This window comes from Gopherus flavomarginatus, assembly GCF_025201925.1.
Source record: "Gopherus flavomarginatus isolate rGopFla2 chromosome 13 unlocalized genomic scaffold, rGopFla2.mat.asm SUPER_13_unloc_5, whole genome shotgun sequence".
Classification (NCBI taxonomy): domain Eukaryota; kingdom Metazoa; phylum Chordata; order Testudines; family Testudinidae; genus Gopherus; species Gopherus flavomarginatus.
The window spans coordinates 393,788-411,199 of NW_026114613.1; the positions used below are offsets into that span (position 1 = coordinate 393,788).

Below are 17,412 nucleotides of genomic sequence, written 5' to 3' on the forward strand. Positions count from 1 at the left end.
CCAAAGTTAGGGCAGGCTGAAAAAGGGAGAGCAGATGCTCCCAAAACTCGTGGTGAACACTGAAGTTAAACTCACCGACCAGTCACAAACTGTGCTTCTCATCCCTGACATGGGTTATCGAGAAGCTGAAAAAAGAAATCACACAGCCCCCATTATTGCATCCCAGATCTCTGGCTGCTAATCAGCAACTAGGTGCAGTACAGTGAGAGGTTATTTAAAAACTCTGCTCACATAAACAAAGTGTTCTACTGACCCCAAAGGGTCAGCCAGAGTACCATATCACTATAGGTTTGGATATTACCCAGAATTCCATCCTTCCAGACAATCCTTTAGCATCTAAACTAAAGGTTTAAACAAAAGAAAGACAGAAAGAAGTTAAACGGGAAAGGAGTCAGATACATTCCAAAATGGATATATCAGGTTCTTAGCAGTATTGGTGAGTTGCTGGCTTGAAAGTCTGTCTGGAATGCATCCACAGCTTGGATGGGTCATTCAGTCATTCAGTCCTTACGGGGAGACAACAAGGGGTCGTACTGAATGGTGAGTTGTCAGGCTGGAGGGAGGTTACTAGTGGAGTTCCTTAGAGGTCAGTCTTGGGACCAATCTTATTCAACCTTTTTTTTAGTGACTTTGGCACAAAGAGTGGGAGTGTGACTCAAAGCTGGGAGGTATTGCCACTATGGAGGAGGACAGGAATATCATACAAGAAGCTCTGCACGACCTTGAAAGCTGGAGTAATAGAAATGGGATGAAAATTAATACTCCAAAATTATGCACTTAGGGACTAATTACAAGGATTTTTGCAATTAGCTGGGGATTTATCAGTTGGAAGTGACAGAGGAGGAGAAAGACCTAGGTGTATTGGTTGATCACAGGATAATTATGAGCTGCCAAAAAGCTGCAGCTGTGAAATAGGTTAATGCAGTTTTAGGATGCATCAGGTGAGGTATTTCCAGTAGACACAGGGAAAGGTTAGTACTGTAATACAAAGCAGTGATGAGACCTCATCTGAAATACTGTGGGCCATTCCGGTCTACCATGTTTAGGAAGGATGAATTCAAATTGGAACAGGTGCAGAGAAGGGCTATTAGGATGGTCCGAGGAATGGAAAATCTGCCTTAGGAGAGGAGATTGAAAGAGCTTGGCTTGTGTAGCCTAACCAAAAGAAGGCTGTGGGGAGATAGGATTGCTCTCTATACCAACAGCAGAAGGATAAATACCAGGCAAGGAAAGGAGTTATTTAGGTTAAGCTCCAATGTTGTCCCTAGAACAAATGGCTATTGGCCATCGATAAGTTTTGGCTTGAAATTAGGTGAAGGTTTCCAGGGAAGCAGTGGGGGCAAAAAACCAAACTGGCTTCAGGACTGAGCTCGACACCTTTCTGGAGGGATTGGTATGATGGGGCTGCCTACAATGGCATGTAGGTGATCTGCATCTGCCGCCAGCAAATATCTCCAAAGGCCAGTGATGGGACACTGAATGAGGCGGGCTCTGAATTCTTTCCCAGGTGTCTGGCTGCTGGGTCTTGCCCACATGCTCAGGGTCTAATTGATTGCCATTTTGCCCCGACCCAGATTGGCAGAGACCTTGGAGGGTTTTTTGCCTTCCTCTGCAGCATGGGGCATGGCCTGGGTCATTTGCAGGTTTAAACTAGTGTAAACGGTGGATTTTTTGGTAACTTGAAGTCTTCAGAAAATGATCAACTTCATTAACTCAGCCAGAGCTTAGGGATCTATTACAGGAGTGGGTGAGTGAGGTTCTGTGGCCTGCGATGTGCCGGAGGTCAGACCAGATGATCACGATGGTCCCTTCCTGCCTTGAAGTCTGAGAGTCTATAAACTGTGCTTTGCGTTGCACAGACACTGATAGAGATCAAGGCCCCATCGTGCTGTGCACGGCAGAGAACCTGACTGAGATCAGCACCCCCATTGTGCTGGGCACTGCACAGACAGAGAGGGACAGTCCTTTCCCCAAAAAGATCACAATCCAAGTACACAATGGGTAGGAGGAAAACAGAGAGGGGCTCTGCCTTCCCCAACGTCACCAAGCAGGTCCGTGACAGAGCCACGAACAAACCCAGTAACTCCAGAGCCCCGTCACACACAACTTGAAAAGGTCCCCAGACCCCATTGTATTAGGCTACAGGAAGAGGTGGTTTATCCATGGATGCACAGGCTGTCTTGGCAGGTAAGCTCAGCTGCAGTCCCTGCACATAGCTGAGGGTATGTGTCATGAGTCAGAAGAAGTGAGTGTCTAGTCCTGTGGGGCTGTGCTCCTGGCTCATACCTCCAGCACTCACTGCTGCCCCTCCCTTACCAGCTGCACTGTTCAGCCAGCCTCAGGCCTCAGAGAGGTCACTGCCCCTCCCACCCCATCTCAAACTTTCAAACTGGGACATGGTGCACCAGTGCCAATCAGAGTGCAGTAGTGTAAATTCTGTCTATACTAAGGGTTTGCACCAGTGCCTAAAACACAAGTGTGGCAGAGACCTTTAGTACCCAAAACAGCAGTACGGTGGCACCAGAACTGGGATATATTTCTAGCTCCATCATGGACAGCCTGGGTGACCTTGGACACGTCAATGTTTCTCCTCCCAACTTTAGTCTTTTTACCCAGCTGCCCACTCACTGAGGTCTCCTCTCTCTCCAGAACCGCTCACCACAAAAATGTGTTTCGGTGTCTGTGACATTCTATACCTTGGGCAAGTGTACTCTTACCCCCATATTCCTCATTTTTATATCATCGTGATCTTACATAGAAAGCATGCCTCGTAAGGTATCAGAGGAAAGGTTATGATCTGCTGAAAATCATTTCTCTATCCATACATGTGTAGCATTAATGAAGTTATTAAGAATTGTGTTGTATGATGGTCACTAAAACATGCTGTAAGTTGAGGGAATCAGTCAAATCTTAGCTTCCCAGAGGCAACAGCAAGGAAAGTAACCAATGCCCAGGCAGGGTATCAAGTCTCCCTGGCTCTGCTTCTTGCTGACAGAGAGGTTCAGAGACAGTGAGAGAGTCCTGGGGAAACTGGGAACAGGAAGCATGGGCTGGTGGGGTTCAGTGGAGAAAGGGAACAGGAAGGACAGGGATATTACTGAATGCAGGATCTCAGCAGTGCTACGTGACAGGATAGCACATATTGCAGCCCACTGGAAAACATAATCCCAACTTTACATACAAAATTATGGGGTCTAAATTAGCTGTTTCCACTCAAGAGATGGATCTTGGAGTCACTGTGGATAGTTCTCTGAAAACATCCACTCAATGTGCAGCAGCAGTGAAAAAAAGCAAACAATGTTGGAAATAATTAAGAAAGAGATAGATACGACAGAATATATCATATATCATATTTGTAAAAACAGCAAATAAATCCATGATACACCCACATCTTGAATACTGCATGCAGATGTTGTCATCCCATCTCAAAAAAAACATATATTGGAATTGGAAAAGGTTCAGAAAAGGGCAACGAAAATGATTAGGGGTATGGAATAGTTATGCCAGACCTAACCCCCAGTTTCACTTGAACAAACTGGAGCTATTTGACACTGTGCAATATGGCTCCTGTGCTCTGTTCTCAAAGTGTGCTGCAGCAAGGGAGGGTCTCTGGTAGTGAGTGCATGTCACTGGCATGTTGGGGTGATGCTGAAACAGGATAGAATAGAGGTGGTACTGTGGGGTGGCGTGAATCTTAACTCTTCATTTTCCCTTCCAAGAACCAAGGGTACAGGAACCCTTACCCAGAGAGGTCACATTCTCGTAGTTCTCCTGCATGACATCCCAGTAGAGGGCTCTCTGAGTGGGGTGCAGCAGAGTCCACTCTTCCTGGTGAAATACACAGCCACCTCCTCAAAGGTCACCGGCCTCTGAAAGAGCGATAGTCCAACACTCAGGACCTCTTTCCCCACTCACAGCCCCACTATTTGTGGCAGAAAGAAGCGAATCAAATGGAAGCTCTGAGTGGATCCCACTCAACAGAGTCTCAGCCCCTACCCCGCTCAGCATATCCAGCAAATACCAAGGTGAGGGGATGAACAGAGAGCCCCTTGTCTCTCCCAGCAGATCCATCACACACCTACTAGCCACCGACCGATACAGGAGATGGAGCCCCTAGCAGGGGTAGGAAGCCCAATAACCTCCTTATTGTGAGGAATGGGATATGAAGGGAGAGGCAGCTCCAATAAGCCTGACTCATGGATGCCCCCTTCATATCTCATAGCAGCCGCTGGTTAGTGAGGTCAGGCTCCAGCACTAGGAGTCTGGTCAGTTTGACTAGCTCCATGTAGGTGGGCTATTTTCTTTCTTCACAAATTAGGGCATTTCCACCGCCGAACCTCCTGGGTCTGTTCCTAGAATCTAGGCCACTTATTAAGTAACTCCCAGCAGGTTTGCCACACCCTGGCCTCCTCCTTTTCTCCACTGAATTTCCTGCCCTGCTCCAACCTCCAAACCAGACTGTGCAAACCTTCCCCTCTACAGTGTATTTGCTGTCCCTCTCCCTCCTGCAGGAACCCACCAGCAACCTCCCGATAATCTCTACCTGAATTGGCTTCACTGCAGCCATTTCTCTTCCCTGTCCCACGCAGGCTGGGATGAGCTGGAGCGAAACAGAGACGTCATTCTGCAGCCTGTCTGGGGGACAAGGGCAGTTGTGGGCATTTCAGAACCGGTTTTAGTTAATTTTACATCACAATGCCCCCAGGCCCTTTCCCTGCAGACAGACATCCTGGATTCTGCCATGCTGAGAAATGCTCAATCTGTTTATTGCAGTGTAGACCTGGCCCCTCCTGCCAGGCTAAGCCCACAGAGACATTTTTAACCTCCTTTCTCCCTCCCTCACCCCATAACAATATCTCTGAACACAAGGCTAGAAAAAAGCAGAACCAAAGGAGTCACTGTGGAGGATTCCCTTGGACACTGACCCCACGGCAGCCACATCCCAGCAGGGGATATGTGGAGTCTGGAACTGTCTTTTCCTCTGTCTGATCCTTGTTTTGTTCACTGGAAGGTGGTTCTGCCCAGGAATGCAGCAATACATGTGTCTGGGTGGATTAGAGAGCTGGAAATCTCTCCTCCCCATTCATTTCTCCCACTGCTCCTTTCAGTCTCTCCTTCCCCTGTCCTCTCTCCTGGCCCCTCTGGCTGGGACAGTCCCATTCCTGGGGGCTTTGCTCTCCCATGGCTGGATTTTCTCCTGGCAATTGCTACTGGGAGGAGAAATGAGGAGGGACTGTTTGTGCAGTCACTTTCTTGCCAGACCCCAGCACTTTCCCTGAGGTCTTTCAGTTACCTGGAGTGTGTGGCTCAGAATTAGTATTAACAGGGCCCAGGGCTGCCCTAGGGGGCTAGGACCAGCTGAAGAAAGTCATCCCCTGGGCTGGGCAGAGAAGCAGCTTTAATTAAGGTCACTTCCCAGCACAGAACCCCGCTGGGGGAGCAGCAGCTGCTAAGCCTGGTCTCCCAGATTGTAATGGAGGCTGCAGCGTCTGACCCAGGAAGCGGAACCCCAATATCCTGAGCAGAGAGGGACAGAGCGTTTGAGCAGCTTCCCTCCTTTAGCTCTCTAGGGAGAGCAGCTAATGAGAGCCCCTCCTCACAGGGAGAATTGCTGATCTCATTTGCCCCACTGTCCATCTGGAGTCACTCCTTGTCTTTCCATACAGTGATTCTGGATTAACAATGGTCTCAATGAAACCAGAGTTCAGAAAGAATGAGTCCAGAATGCTGTGGAAGTGATCATTGTGTGACAGTGCTGACTCTCCTCCCACCTCCCTCACCCTTAGATCTAGGACAAGGATGGGGAGAGGGGAGACATTTTCCCAACGGAACCAGAAGTTCCTGCAGTTTTCAAGAGGGGACAAAAGCAAAATCTATGATTTCACCTCACAGTGTTTGGTAAGTGGCTAGAAAGTTATCACAGTGACTGGGCCTGGCCGGGGAATGTCGGGCAGTGCTTGGAGCCAGGATTCTGGCATAAGCTAATCAGGGAGAAGAAGCAAGGTCAGGAGCAGCTCTTAGAGCCCAGCCAGCCCCCCCCACACAAATATTCCCTGGGACCCAGCCCCCAGAGTCCCTGGCCAGGGACTTCAGATACCCCTCAGAGCCCCACCGGCCAGAGAACCCCCACCAGATCTTCATTGCCAGGTTGGGAATCCCAAAGGGTTCTCCCCACCAAGAGACCCTCACAGCCAGAGACCCCCCAAAAGGGACCCCCACTGGGAACTCAGTCCCTCACTGCCTGCCTAGGATCCCCCCTGCCCTCCAGAAGAATCTTCCCTGCCCTTTTGCCTGGCACCCCCTCCTCCCCCCTGCGGGATCCCCTGGCCTAGCGCCGGGGATTCTCTCACACACACACTGTGCACTGGGCATGGCAGCAATCCCAGGAGTCTGCGGGGGAAGCCCAGACAGAGCCCCCGGCACAGCACCAGGCTCCCTCTAACCTCCTGTCCCACCTCCCCAAGAGACACCCACCCCCACTGTTCTGCAGCCACCAGGCTCCCAGCGATACCCACTTCCAGGACCCATAGCCTCAGGGCTGGGCACATCACAATCACCTCCTGAAACCCCAAATCTCCAGAACTCACCAACCTAACTAGGGGGAGATGGGAGAACTGATCATTTGAGGGGAAATGGGGGAAATCGCCCCTGATTTTATAGCCCCGTGTGAGATACTGAGAGAGAAAAGGGGCAGAACTAGAGAGAATTTGTATCAAGGGTGAGAGGCAAGTGGCACAAACAGGAGAAGGATCCAATTAACTCACCTCCCCCCTTCAGCTGCCTGCCACTTCCCCCCCCCCGGGAATTTCCTGGCTGCACAGAGACAGTTCAACCCCCCCACCATCACCGCGTCCCACTGACCTTCCCCTCCCTACAACTCCAGCTACACCCCTCCCTGCTTGATATCCCTCATCTCCCCCCACACCACAGGAGATCTCCCCTGCCAGGCCCCAGTCTTTGCTCCCCAAATCCCAGTGGTGCCAGGGGCAGATCCTGCTACAGCTCCACTGGGGCTGAGGCAGTTCTGAGGCTTCTCCCAGGTTCCCCGGGCAGAGTCACTTTCCTGCCCAGCCCCAGTGCCCCTCCCAGGGTCTCTCACTCACTGGGGGGCTCCGGCCCAGGGGGCTGGTGCAGGCAGAGCCCGGGGCTGCCCAAGGGCCAGTTCCAGCTGGAAAAAGTCCCCCCCCTGGCCAGGGTAGGAATGTGCTGCAGGTAGCAGCCTGGGGCTGGACCCTCTCTATGGGGGACACTTGCTCCTCCCTTCCATTCCTGGCCTTTCCATGCCCTGTTGCCAGCACAGAGTGGCCCCCCCCCAGCCCAGCCCAGAGGTGTCCCTGTCTCAAGCCTCTGCCCATTAACCTGCTGCCTAGTTCAGAAATCACTCAGGGGAACCATTTCCCACCTACACAAGGACAAATCAATGCAGGTGAAAATGGGGGGAAACACCTTTCCCCACTGTTCAAGTGCAGCGGATCCCACGTGCTGGCGCGATGCTCAGGACCTTCCACTCTCCGGCTGATTTAGAGCCGTTGAAGAGGAGCACTGGGGAGTCCAAATGACGGTTGGGTTTCGTCGCTGACAGGGAGGCCCTCTGGGATGCTGGACACCAGGAATGCAGGATGACAGGAATGGTGGTGATAGGCTTCCTGTTCCTCAGTGTCACGGCGGGACCGAGGGGGTTCTTCACTCTCCAGCTCGGGAGCGCTGTGAAGACCTGACCGTGGACAGGCCGTCGCTGGGGTGCGCAGCCCCGTGCAGGCGCTGATCACATCCTTATATCACTTTTGTGGTGGGAAAAGTTCTGAGGAGATGGAACTCTGAGGGCTGGTTTTGGCGGGAAAAACCAGTTTGGACTGGTTTGAGCCTGTGTCCTGATGGTAAACAAGTCTCCTCTCAGAGATGGAGTCCAGGGGTCAATAGTTCATATGCTCCATATTAGATCTTATTTTAAAGCTAGTGATTTACTTCATAAACATCTTATTAACCAACTAATTGAACATATTAAACAATTTATACTTCTTATACCTAACAATGAGATAAAAAAAAGGACACAGACAAACCTTGTCAGTAACGGCTAATGTCCTAAATGGGAAATCAGCAGCAGTTTGTAGCGGGGGGAGCGGACAGAATGAGTGTGTATGACCCCACCCCAGCCCCCAGCCCCACATAGCAGTAGGGCTTGGCACTCTCTGTGCATTGGTGTGGTGGCTGAGTGGTTAACCAGGCAGTGAAACTCCAAGGAGGTTCCTGAGTCAGTCTCATTCCTGAGGAGATTCTGCACAATATTTGAATATTCTGCAAAGTTTATTTGTCAATAAATAAATGTGGAGGCTCCAGCATGGCAGTGGGGAACATAGGCCGCTGGATGCATGGAGGTGGGAGATCACCCTGCAGCCCCCTCTCCTCTCCAGTGAAACAGACTCGGTGCTGAGGCTGCACCTCTCTGCTGCCTACTCCAGAAGCCCCAAAAAGACTCCCCAGAACTGCTCATGAGGGGCACATTTGCCTTCCCTTTGCTTCCCCATCAGAAAGTCAGAAAGCCTGAGCAGTTGGCCCCGGGCGATTTGAAAGGACCCGGGGACACCTGCCACCGCTACCGGCAGCCCCCGTGGGGTGTGTCTCTCGCACGCTGCCCCCACCCCAAGTGCCAACTCTGCCATTGGAACTGCAGCAATGGGAGCTGCAGGGGTGGTGCCAGCGGGCAGTGGTGCCAGGAGACCGATACCCCCCGGGCCTCCTCCATGTAGGAGTTGCTGCCAGATGGGGGTGTGGGTCACTCTCGGGAGCTGCCCAAGATAGGTTCCACACCTTAATCCTCTGCCACAGCCCAGATATCCCACCCAAACTCCCTCCCAGTGCCTGCCACCACCCCCCCTGCACCCCAACTCCCTGCCCCAGCACAGGGCCCACATCCAAACTCCATCCCAGGGTCCGCCTCCTGCCTCCCCTGCACTCCAACCCCCTGCCCATCCCAAAGCCTGCACTTCATGCACTCAAACTCCCTCCCAGAGCCCGCATCCCCTCCAGCACCCAAACTCACTCCCACAGGCTGCCACCGCCCCCCCACCCCCTGCCCATCCCAGAGCCGTCACCTCATGTACCTAAACTGCCTCCTAGAGCTTTAGGTGTGGGGGGGCGAGGAAGGAAGGGCAGGACTTGGATCCATTCTGGGCATCATCAAAAGTTATATAAACCTGTGACGCTGAGCTGGACCCCTAGTCACTGCACATCTCTCTCCTTACAGGAGGGGACTCTGTGGGGCAGGGCACTGCTGGGGGTTTATTCCTTCCTTTAATGGCTGTGGAAGGGTGAACAGGGAGAGAATTTGCTCCTCTGTTCTCTGCGGAACACACGCAGGCAGCAGGATTATTTCCAAGGCTGTAACAAAACACAAGCTAGGAGAGGGGGGGAAGGGATTTCCTGCAGGATGTATTCCCAGTGCAGCTCCCAAGCTGTGCCCTGGCGAGCTGTGCCCAGGGGCTTTAGTCACTTTAGAGACAGGTGATTGACACGTGCTGGGTCCCATCTCCAGCACTGAACTGACACGTGCTCGCTGCATTCTCAGCCCGGCGCTCCTTAGTCTGATAGTTCAGCAGCACCAGCCCCTGTTCCTCCTTTTCTTCTGGGGAGCCCCAGCCCCTCTCCTGCCCCCCTCTGGGCTGAGGCGGGTCTCCGCTTCCCCGCGTGTCCCAACCCCCCTGCGAGGGGCCAGGGGGCAGGGCCAGGCCCCGGGAGGAGGAGCCCTTTCCTGCCCCCCCCCCCCGGCCTGGCCTGACCCCAGCCCCTTTGTACCGGTGTAACGTCACTTTGAGCAACCCTCCCATTTTCCAACTAGCTTCACTTTCTGCCACATAAGGAAACCATCTGTGCTCCTGCTCAAGAATTGCTGCCGCCTGGTCCATGAGGTTGCAAATCGGGAGGGATGGAGTTTGTGGTCGAAAACACTCAGGATCTGCTTCCTCCACTGGTCCATGGGGTTGCAAATCGCATGGCCGGGGCTGGGAGCGCAGCGCGGAGGCTGCTCCAGCCCTGCAGCTCACGGGGCAGCGCCGTGGGGCCGGGCAGGGACACGCGTGGGGCGGACTCACTCCTTCCAGGAGGGGTCGGGCCCGGCTGCCTGGTTCGCCCCCTGCCCGGGGGTCCCCGAGCTCCCCGAGGCCAGAGCGGGGCCACCCAGGGCTGCGAGGGGCGAGTGTCCAGGGTGGAGTGGAGCCCGGGAGCAGCTGTGCCAGGAGCTGCAGAAAGGGCTGGATCGCGGATCGGCTGCAGAGCTTGGAGCCCAGACTGGGCCTGGGGGCAGGTGAGCGGCTGGGGATGGGGGCTGTGGGGGAGCTGGGAGCTGGGAGTTTGGGGTGTGCTGGGAGGTAGGACTGGGAGTTGGGGATGTTTGAGGGGCTCCATGTTCAGATCTGGTCGTGCAGGAGCTTTGGGGGCTGGAGCTGGGGAAAGTGAGGGACTGTCTGAAGTTGGCTGCTTGGGATGTGGGTGAGACCCCAGGGAGCTGGGGGTTGGGCTGCAGCCCTGTCACTGCAGCCTGGGGCCCTCCGTTTCCTCTGGAAAAGCTGCTCCCTCTTTCACCATCTCCTCTCAGGCTGAGTCCCAGGGACCCTGCACAGGCGTCTGCAGGGCAGGACGGGCCCTGAAATCTGGCAGCTGGGAGGTTTGCAGCAGTTTCTAACCCTCCCTCCCCTGCTTCTTCCAGGAGGTACCACAAAAGTGTCTGACCCCTTTGGGAAAAGAGAGAGAAGCAGCCAAAGCCGAGGAAGAGCAGCAAAGCGAGGAGCTGCTGGTAGGTGCCCAGAGCCCCCCGCCACTGAGGTTTGCCTGGCATAAGAATGACCTGGTGAATGCAGGGCCCACCCTGCCAGCCTCAGCCAGGGACCCGTCCCCACTAAAGCCCAGGGAGCCTGCAGGGTCAGACATGGGGGTAACATGATGCCCTTAGGGTGCAGGAGGCTGCTGGGCAGGAGAGGGTCAGTCTGTGTTAGCCCGGAGCCCCTACCCACAGGCTATCTGGATGTCACAGTGACCAAGGATCCTTTCTAGCTCCTGGGAAGGATGGGGGAGGAAGGAGATGAAATGTGGGCTGCAGAGATGGAGAATTTGGCTCAGTGCAAGTTGATGAGGTTTCGGGGAGAAGTGTCCCTCTTGTTGGTGATGTACAGCTCACCGTGGCCCTGACCCCTTCTCCCTTCCCGGGATAAATGAACTTCCCATCACTCACCACAAGAGATCTCATGTTCTGGTAAACAACTCTGCCACCCGCTCCGAGGTGCATTTATGATTTTCCCCAGTTTCCAAGCAGATGAATTTCAATGTTGATAAATGCAAAGTAATGCACATTGGCAAAGATAATATCAAATACCCATAAAACGATGGGGTCTAAATTAGCTGTTACCACTCAAGAAAGAGATTTTGGAGTCACTGTGGATAGTTCTCTGGAAACATCCACTGAATCTGCAGCTGCAGTCAAAAAAGCAAACAGAATATTGGGAATCATTAGAAAAGGGATAGACAATAAAACAGAAAATATCATATTGCTTCTATATAAATCCATGGTATGTCCACATCTTGAATCCTGCGTGCAGATCTGGTCACCCCATCTCAAAAAAGAGACATTGGAATTGGAAAAGGTCAGCAAAAATGATGAAGGATATGAAACAGCTTCCGTGTGAGGTGAGATTATTAAGACAGGCTATGGCTACACTCCGCAGCTTTTAGCAACACGACTGTGCCACTACAGCCGTGCTGCTCACAGGCATGCAGTGTAGCTGCTGTTTGTTGGCAGGAGAGAAGTGCCAGTGTAGACAAAGCCTGAGACTGTCCAGCTTGGAGAAGAGACGACTAAGGGTGGATTATGGTAGAGGACTATAAAATCATGACTTGTGTGGTGAAAGTAAATAAGGAAGTGTTATTTCCTCCTCATAACACAAGAGCTAGGGGTCATCCAGTGAAATGAATAGGCAGCAGGTTTAAAACAAACAAAAGGAAGTATTTCTTCACACAACACACAGTCAACCTGTGGAACCCCTTGCCCAGAGGATGTTGTGAAGGCCACGAGACTTAACAGGGTTCGAAAAAGAACTAGAGAAGTGCATGGAGGACAGGTCCATCAGTGGCTATTAGCCAGGATGGGCAGGGATGGTGTCTCTAGCCTCTGTTTGCCAGAAGCTGGGAATGGGCAACAGGGGATGGATCACTTGACGATTCCTTGTTCTGTTCGCTCCCTCAGGGGCACCAGGCATTGGCCGCTGTCAGAAAACAGGATACCTGGCTAGATGGGCCTTTGGTCTGACCCAGTCTGGCCATTCTTATGTTCTGTGTTTCCCTGTTACTGAGCTGCCCTCTCCCTGTTGCAGAAACAGACAGAAACCGAGAGGCAGAAGATTGTCTGGGAGTGGAAGGAGCTGCGAGGGCTTCTGGGGGAGCAGGAGCAGCCGCTGCTGTCCCGGCTGGAGGAGCTAGAGAGAGCCATTGTCCAGAGAAGGGATGAGGGCGTCTGCAGCCTGTAATGGGAGATTTCCCTGCTCAGCGAGAGGGGAGGAGAGAAGGGGCAGCAGCCGCTGAGCCAGTCCCTGCAGGTCAGGCTGTTATTGCAGTGATCATACGCAGTGTTTCTATAGGCGCTTCTGAGTCCTAGACCCCAAAGCACTTTACAGAGTGGGGTCAGGGGCATTATCCCTCTGGGACAAATGGGGAAAGTGAGGCAGAGGGAGGGGCAGAGCCCTGCTCAAGGTCACACTGAGTCTGGCAGCGGCACTAGGGACGGACCCTGGGAGTCCTGGATGCTGCAGCCCCAAGACCTTCTCTCCTGGAAATGTCTGTCTCCATTTGCACTTGGAGGGTGAAATCCCCTCCCCCACCATGCTGAGGTCCCGAACCAGGCCTAAGGCCCCTCTCACGGCAGGTTAATGGGTTTAGTGGGGCCAGAGGTCTTCTGGATCTGTCAGCACTGGGAGGAATTTGATTCTCAATGCAGAGAAATATCTTCTGCCTGTAAAGTGGCTGGGGAGAAGTTTTCCGCAGTGGTGACCTGCCCGCAGGGATTGCTGGGGCTGCGTAGGGGAAAGTCCCTGGTGGCGGGGGCAGCTGCTCTGGGAATGTAAACCTGAAATTCCCCTACTACCCGAGGCTTCAATAGTGACCCCTGCAGAGCAGGAGGCCTCCCCAACCAGGGACACTCCCCCTGACGGCCTCCTCTTTCTCTCCCTCTTTAGGGTGCTGGGAGCACTGGGGGCAGGTAAGTTCTGGGCTCCATTTCGCTCCCTCTCATGGGCCACTAGGTCTGATAACTGCACTGAATAGGAAGCTGCCCCCTGCCCTTGGAGCGTGTGATTCTGTCTCCCCTAGTGGCTGACTCAGGTAGGAGAAGAGCCCGTTACTGTCTGATCGCTCATGAGGTCACAGCAGGCTGCTAGAGCCAGGGCTGATGGAACAGACCAGGCCTGTTTCCTGGACTGATGTGGCCACGTCACGTATTCCGAGGCTGCAGAATCTCAGCTTTCGCATTTGTTAAAGTGAATTGCTGGCCCTCAGCACCTCCCCAGTGTAAACAGAGACAGTGTTGCCTTGGTGGGACTGCCAGTGGCCTGAAGCTGTAGCTCTGAGAGTGTGAACTTTCCTGTCCGCTGTTAATGTCATTGAGGTGTCAACTGAAATGGCAGGAGTGTTTCCTGGCTGATCACTCGAGCAGATGGAATGGGGAGGGGGTGGGAGTGAAGCCTTTGTGGGGTGGGAATAGGGGGTTGCTGTAGGGAGGGAAGAACAGAGGAGAGACTCAAGGACAAGGAAGCGAGAGAGAAATGGAAAAAGGAGAGTGGGAAAGGAAGGGAAACACAGGGAAGAAGAAGTAGGGCCCTACAGGGGTATCCAGGAGGGGGCTGTTTTCCTCCTGAGTGACACTGTGTGTGACAGACAAAGACCTGGCAAAATACTAAGAACTAAAATTTTATTTCCCATCTGAAGGACAGATTCCCCCCTTGTTCTTTGTATGTGGGTGTTCCATGGAGAGCAGTGGGAGTTCTGCTGTGAATGGAGCAGGGCACAGAGTCCTAACCTGATGCCCTTGACCATTGGCCGTAATGGACAGGGCAATGTGGCCCTCTCTGCCCAATGAGCTGGACGCCCCAGGGTTACTGCTTCAGCTGAAGGGTTCGGGGGTTTTGGCATTAAAGGACCCACATTCATTCCCTGCTGGAGCCCTGGGTTCTGTCTGTGGCCACTGTCAGCATGTAGGACCTGCCTACTCTTTGGTCTGTCTCTCCTCCCTTTCCATGTAATCCCTGTGCTGGTGCCCCTTGTTCCTGCAGTAAACCAGCGTAGGAGGTGGCTCTGCCCCCACAGAACCAGAGCGTCCCTGAGAAAGCTCCTGAACAATGTCTCCGTTCCTTGCTCTAGTGTCTCCCCACTTCTTGTCTCTCTGGGGAGCAGAGGGCTGAGGTGACTCACCCTGACACTGACTATCTCAAGCTACAAAGCTCAGATCCAGGTTTTGTAAAGTTTGGGGGTTGCTGGGCTCAGGGTCTGGGGTCCAGGCCTATTTCTCACCCCTCCTTCCCCAGCAGGGAGGACAGGACGTTTCGGAAGCCAGAGCCGTCGTTTGCAGAGCTGGAGAAGAGACTCAGCGATTTCTCTCTGAAAAGTGCCATGCTGCAGGAGGTGCTGCTGGGATTCAAAGGTGAGTTGCAGTCTAGGGGTGGCGTCTACTCTGGTTAGAGTGACCCTGACCCTGGGGAGGTGTCAGGGACTCTAGTGATGTCACTGATCCCCGGCTCCATCTCACAGCCCAGCTCAGTGAGTCGCCCTTCCCCATGGAGCAGCCCTGCGGGGCTGGCTCTGTCTGCAGCGGCTGCATTATCGGCCTCTGATCTCTGGCCTGGTCTACACTAAGCATTTAAACCAATTTTAGCAGCGTTAAACCGATTTAACACTGTACCCGTCCACACTATGAGGCCCTTTATATCGATATAAAGGGCTCTTTAAATCGGTTTCTGTACTCCTCCCCGACGAGAGGAGTAGCACTAAAATTGGTATTACCATATCGGATTAGGGTTAGTGTGGCCGCAAATCGACGGTATTGGCCTCCGGGCAGTATCCCATTTTGCACCACTGTGACCGCTCTGGACAGCAATCTCATCTCGGATGCAGTGGCCAGGTAAACAGGAAAAGCCCCGCGAAATTTTGATTTTCATTTCCTGTTTGCGCAGCGTGAAGCTCTGATCAGCACGGGTGGCAATGCAGTCCTAAATCCAAAAAGAGCTCCAGCATGGACCATACAGGAGATACTGAATCTGATTGCTGTATGGGGAGACAAATCTGTTCTATCAAAGCTCCGTTACATAAGACGAAATGCCAAAGCATTTGAAAAAAAAAATCTACAGTCTACACAGTGCTGCGTGACAAGTTAACGGGAAGCCAGAGACTCAAATGGACGCTCATGGAGGGAGGGAGGGGGTAGTGAGGACTCCAGCTATCCCACAGTCCCCAGCAGTCTCTGAAAAGTATTTGCATTCTTGGCTGAGCTCCCAATGCCTGTTGGTTCAAACACATTGTCCAGCGTGGTTCAGGGAATAGCTCATCAATTTACTCCCCCTCCACATGAAATAAATCATTACTTTACTTCTTTCAATGTCACCCTGTGTCTACTGAATGCTGCTGGTAGACGCGATGCTGCAGCAGTGAAGAGAAGTATCCGCTCCGCTCCTCTCCCCTCCCCGGTGGCAGACGATGCAGTAGGACTGGTAACCGTCCTTCTTATCAACCCGTGAGTACTCCTGGCTGGCTTCAGGTGAGGCTGGCCGGGGGCGCCTGGGTGAAAATAGGAATGACTCCCGCTCATTCCCAGTAGATGGTACAGAATGGCTGGTAACTGTCTTCATCATAGCAACTGGGGGCTGCGCTTCAATCAGCCCCCTCCCTTTCATGTGAAAAGAAAAGATTCTGTACTGCCTAAACTATCATAGCAGTGGGATGCTGGGCTCCTCTCCCCTACACTGCTTAATGTCCTGCCTGGACTATCATAGCACCGGGAGGCTGCATCCCCCTCATTTTATGTCACTTAAAACTCAGTGTTTCTTATTCCTGCATTCTTTATTACTTCATGACACAAATGGGGGGGACACTGCCACGGTAGCCCAGGAAGGTTGGGGGAGGAGGGAATCAATGGGTGGGGTTGTTGCAGGGGCACCCCCTGTGAATGGCATGTAGCTCATCATTTCTGCGGGATCTGACACAGAGCAGCTGTGCTCTCTGATACACTGGTTCTCTAGTACATTTGCCCCATATTCTAGGCAGGACTCACTCTTTTTAGAAACCATAAAGGAGAGATTGACTAGGGGAGTCATTCCCAGTTTTGCTTTTGCCCCCGGCCGATCTCAGCCAGGGGCACCCATGATAGCAGCAGACAGCACAGAAGTACAGATAACTGTCATCTCATTGAGAAATTACACTGGCAGCAGACGGTACAGAACAACTGGTAACCATCCCTGCTATCATGCAAAAGCAAATGAATGCTGCTGTGTAGCGCTGGAGTATCGCCTCTGTCCGCGGCATCCAGTACACATACAGTGACTGTAAAAAAAAAAAGCTGAACAGGCTCCATGGTTGCCGTGCTATGGCGTCTGCCAGGGCAATCCAGGGAAAAAGGGCGTGAAATGATTGTCTGCCGTTGCTTTCCTGGAGGAAGGAATGACTGACGACATTTACCCAGAACCACCCGCGACAATGATTTTTGCCCCATCAGCCACTGGGCTCTCAACCCAGAATTCTAAGGGGCGGGGGAGACTGTGGGAACTATGGGATAGCTATGGAATAGCTACCCACAGTGCAAGGCTCCGGAAATCGATGCTAGCCTTGGACCATGGACGCACACCGTCAAATTAATGTGCTTAGTGTGGCCGCATGCACTCGACTTTATACAATCTGTTTTATAAAACCGGTTTATGTAAAATCGGAATAATTGCGTAGTGTAGACGTACCCTCTGTCACCATCTCGTAGTTAACAGCAGTTCCGTTAATAAGCAATGGGGATTTCTCCATGAATGCAAGGGCCTGAATTCTCATCTCTCCCATCTTCTCCTTTCCCTAGAGATGCTGCAACGGCAGCTGAGGAGCGACACAGGTACGTGTCTGTCTCTGACTGGCCAAAGGGAGATTTCAACCCAGTAACCATGTTAACCGCAGGGGATTGCAGCCTCCAGCAGCTGGAAGCTGTGTAGCAATGGGAAGCGATGTTACTTTGTTCTTGCACCACTATATTTTCAACTGACTTGTCTCTTAAATATTTTAGCTCAGGGTTCGGCAACCTTTGGCATGCAGCTCACCGGGGTAAGCACCATGACAGGCCAGGCCGGTAGTTTACCTGTGATGTGGCAGGTTTGGCCGATCGTTGCTCCAACTAGCCACAGTTTGTCA

General features: G+C 52.8%; 1 protein-coding gene and 1 long non-coding RNA gene across 9 annotated transcripts in view; one reads left to right on the plus strand and one right to left on the minus strand.

The window, feature by feature from the left end:
• The window catches only part of LOC127041851 (gametocyte-specific factor 1-like), a 77,282-nt gene that overhangs the window by 51,507 nt on the left and 8,363 nt on the right, over positions 1-17,412 (minus strand). The window lies entirely within an intron of this gene.
• On the plus strand, positions 10,461-14,862 carry LOC127041853 (uncharacterized). Its single transcript, XR_007771733.1, has 5 exons — positions 10,461-10,789; positions 12,360-12,581; positions 13,218-13,240; positions 14,565-14,677; positions 14,785-14,862. It is a non-coding gene; the product is annotated as an uncharacterized LOC127041853 (long non-coding RNA).